This window comes from Pygoscelis adeliae, unplaced genomic scaffold (assembly GCF_000699105.1).
Source record: "Pygoscelis adeliae isolate BGI_AS28 unplaced genomic scaffold, ASM69910v1 Scaffold150, whole genome shotgun sequence".
In the NCBI taxonomy this organism is placed as follows: Eukaryota; Metazoa; Chordata; class Aves; order Sphenisciformes; family Spheniscidae; genus Pygoscelis; species Pygoscelis adeliae.
The window spans coordinates 1,132,754-1,137,224 of record NW_008823872.1 but is presented as its reverse complement, the minus strand read 5'-3'; positions in this window follow the sequence as shown (position 1 = coordinate 1,137,224).

Here is a 4,471-nt window from a genome sequence, read left to right as displayed (position 1 = left end):
TAGTACTTGGAAAAATCATTTGGTTAACTGAAATTAGAGCAATTTAAAAGTATCAAGTGCTTGATTTGGCTGTGCTACTTGTCAAGGCATAATTAAAGAAACTTTCTAGGACTCTAATATGTAATTCAGTATAGCATTTTTGCCAAACTAATCACAGGTGAGAGGGTGGGATGGTAACTTTTTTCTTTTCTTTATAGTCTTTCTCCTCTGTTAGAGGTTTGATTGTGTGGAGGAGCAATACTCAGTAGAAACGAAATTCTTCTGATCTGCCTTACTGTGGTAACTGTCTGTGTAGCATTGCAATATTCTAGTTATTTAGCCTTGATGGGTTTTTGGTGCTGAACATGTAACTTAATATTGCAAGCACAGCCCTCACCAATAACACTCAGCAGCGAAGCACAAATACGCCCTTGAAGATATGGCCAGATCGTATCTAAAAGCAATATAAATTTATTTATATTGAAGTGTCCTGTAATATTTAATTATTACTTGAATATCTGAGATGTTAAGACCGATGTATGAAAGTTCTTTCAGTCCTGCGGTTTGGGTTTTAGTCGAGGAGAGTATTTTTACAATCCTTAAAGAAGGCACAAAGACACTTAAGTTGGTGATTGCCCTGTGCATTCTGTTTGCAAACTTGGCAAGCAGGATTTGATCAGCACCATCAGGTCTTTCAGATTTGCTCTCCTTTATGGAAGGGGCAAGCACCGTTTCCTTCACAATTTTTATCACTTTCTTTCTCTGCGTAGAAAAATACTTAACTGGAGTCCTTTTTTTTTTTTTTTTTTTGTAATTATTATTTTAAAACCAGTAAGTGTTTCAGTGAGCCCCAGATGAGCTGAGAGTCTTCATGGCAGGATGGTCCTTTGCTTCTTTTTTTTCAGCCTGCTCCGAAAGTCCTTTATATAGTCTTGATAGGTGTACTTAGAGAATTAGGCTTTCCAAAGAATTAGAAAACTTCCTGTAATATCCTCGTACTATTTTCCCCTGGTGTCCTGTAACGTTTTGTTTTAAAATGATAAATTACATGTATAGGAAGTGATGTTGTTAGGTTTTGGTGTGCAATAGTAAAGGTGAAAAGACAGTGCATAAAGGACCAAAAGTAACAGAACTGTTGCCAAAAGGTGCCAGCCAACCATGTACCTGTTGCTGTAAACTTGGTGCTTTCTGTTAATTAAATTACTTCAACCACTGAAGGATGAATGGAACATTTTAGGGAAAGGGCCGGGGGGGAGAGGTCGTTAGTAGCAGATTGCAGTCATGGACTTAAGGCTCGGTCGTTGACTTCAGCGCTGGTTGTTGGCGTGTCTGGAGGAACTGCCAAATCAAACGATGGCCTGGCTATGCCTGGTAATATTACAGAGGTGGTGTTTTCCCTTTTTGGGTGGAGGAGTGAAAGGAAAGGGCTGGTTTTTTTCATCCCTAGGAGATTCCTTTTTGCTCCTAACCCTAAATGAGATTTCTCTTTAAAGCTTTTTTAAATCCTCTTTAAGGGGAATTGGAACGTGTACGGCCTATTAAGTATTTGAGTTTAAAAGTTTTTGTTTTGAAGACCTTATACTACCAAATGCTGAATGTAACTGCCATAAATTTCAGGAAAAAAAGCCACGAACATGATCCTGTTTCCTGTAGGTGAGTTTCTGGTGAGCATAGCGTTGGTTCGTATCACTTGAAACCGTTAATGTTCTGTTAAGCCAAATTCTCGCAGAAGTTTGAGAACTCACTGCCATGTTAATGCTGAGTAGTATGTGGAGGAAGGGGGGATAGGACAGAACAGGAGCAGCGGGAGGAGGCAGACCTGTTCAGCAGCAAAGCTTCAGGCGAGTGAAGCGTGTGGTTGGCACGAGTGACTTGCGTGGCTGTGCTGCCGTACAGACTGTGCAGCGTGACGGGAGAGCTGGAGCAGCAGGAAAGCGGTGGACAAGGAGGGGGAAGAATACTCTTATTTGGGTAACAGCTGGTGACTCGGTTGAGCCTGTACTACTTGAGAATTAATCTCTGCTGAGTTAGTAGTGTATGTTCTGTACCTTTTAATTGTGCTTTACCTCTATTTAAAAGCTTTGTACTGCCTCTCCTCTTTGAAACTGGTAAAGCCTTTATAAATCTAAATTAATGAGCTTGCACAATCTTGTATACAGGAAACCCATCTTGTCTCTAATGTGATTATTAATGTATTATTCTGTAAAAACTGATTAAAAGGAGAGCAGTTTAACCGCCTGGGTTTCATGTTTCTGCCTTGTTCTAATGCCATCAGCAGTTGTGCTGGAGATGGCATTGCAAGCGTGAACAACTTACCACTAACTTTGCATGGTTTCCGTTTAACATCGCTGCCGTGTTGTATCTGCGGTGCCTTCTTTCACGTGTGTGCCGACGGCTCGCAGGGAGTGGACAGTGGCAAAAAAGAAGCAAGATCCAGTTAACGGGACAGGATGCACTGCTGACTTGGCCGCTTAACAGGGAGCTTTTCAGTTATTTTTTTTTTAATCATGCAGCTTGGCTGTCCTAGTAGCTTGAGGGGAAAAAATAGGTACCTGCTGTCAGACCACTAAGGTGGCTCGCCTGGGGACAGCCACCGGGACAGTGTCCAGTCTTCCGCTGTGTGCTGTTTGATGCCTTGATTGGAGTGGGCAAGTCTAAAAGGACTACGTTTCAGTCATCTTACTTCTTAAGAAATGTTAACGTCGGCTACATGACAGTAGGATCTCAGCAGCTGCCTTGCAGCCGCCCTGGTCCTGATGCGTCACTCACCCATGGGTGGGTGGGTGACATGTCGGGACCAGGGCGGCTGCACGGCGGCTGCCTGGTGCTGCTGTGAGTTCGGTCCCCCCAGTGTTATTGACCTTGACTCTCTCTCATTTGCATCCAGCATTTTTCATCCTCTGGAATATGGTGTTTGGGGACCTTTCCATCATTAAGTGGATTTACAGCAATTTCCTTATGTGTTTTCTCCAAGGGATTCTGTTATGAGAGGCACATTAAATCTCCATTAATACCTCATTATCCGACTGATAAGATTACCATGATAATGAGGCAGAAATTCTAATTGTTTCACTTCTTATTGTGCCTTTCATTAAATCATATACCTGGAAGTTGCTGTCTGAGAGGGGAGCTCCAGCCTGCAGACCACGGGAGGTGAACCTGTCCCTGTGCACCCTGGTCCTATCCCCGGTGCTTGAGGGATGCTGGAGCGTGCTTGCCTTTCCTCCTGGGCTCCTCCGCCTCCTGCCATGGCCTCTCCTCCGTGGCCGTGCTACCACGAGGGCTTCCAGGGGCCCCAGGGCCTTTGGTAACCTGTGCTGGGGAGCATGTTTTTGGGGAGAGGACATTTCGCACAGCCCTGTGCTGTGGTTTTACACAGCCGCTGGCTCCTGAGGGCGTTTAAGTGCAGGGGTGTGCAGCCTCCTTCGGAGCTGTTACAGCCCATCAGGTCAATGATCCATGAACTAAAAGTCTCTAAGCAGGAGCAATTATTGTCTATCATGTGTCAAAGGCACCCGTATTGACCCCGATAGATGGAGCCATTATGGTCTGTTGAGTCAACGATCCATGAACGGGGAGTCCCTGGGAGCAGAGGTCTTGCCCTGCCATGCCAGCACCATCCCGTCCATCCTCTCCCTCACTGAGGGATGTGTGGGGTGCTGGGGTAGGGACGGATTTGGGGTGTGTGGAGTGGGTGCTGCCAGCTACCACGTCCTGCCCGCATCACCCTGCAGGCTGCCGCAGCCAGGCTGGGGTGGGAGAAAGGTCCCCCTGGGCCCCGAGGTTCCCCAGGGGATGATCTGCGTCCGCACCGGCCCCCCTGGCTCCTATTTCCCCAGGGTGTTCACAGGGGTCCCCTGTGACCAGCACGACCTGGGCTCTGGCTCCGGGAGAGCTGACACCTTTGTGGGGCCGTGTCGGTCACACGCTGCTGGTGAGAGCCTCTGCCTCGTCCTGGCCGGGAGCCCGCGGCCGACCTCATCGGGAAACGCCACGGGTGCCCCACTTGGCACCAGATCTGGCTCCAGATCTGCCAGCTCCTTATGGGGGGCCTGAGCTGTCCCTGTGAACAGCTCTGTTCCTCGGGATCAGCTTATGGCCGGGTAGCGGAGCCCACGGTAGGTGGCACCTCTCGCCCTGTGGGGCAGGGGGTCACCAGGATGAGGACCGAGGACCGCGGGCGCCCCTGCTTTCAGCACAGTAGTGGCATCGGGCGCGGAGCCCTGGCAGAGCCCAGAGCCGGGGTGCAGGCAGCGCTGTGCCACCCTGAGGGGAGATGGGGCCGGGGGCCCAGCACCTGTCCCCCCACCCAGGCTCCTCATGTCCAGCTCTGTGGCAGAAAATAACGTTATCCTGCACAAGTGGACTTCGTTAGGCTCCTCCCGCGCTAACGAGGCGATGTCTCCATAGTAACTGGCACATTTGGAGGGCAGGAGGCACAGGGGGACAGGAGACAAAGCCTGTGCGGGAGCGGCGGGCAGACCCCACAGCA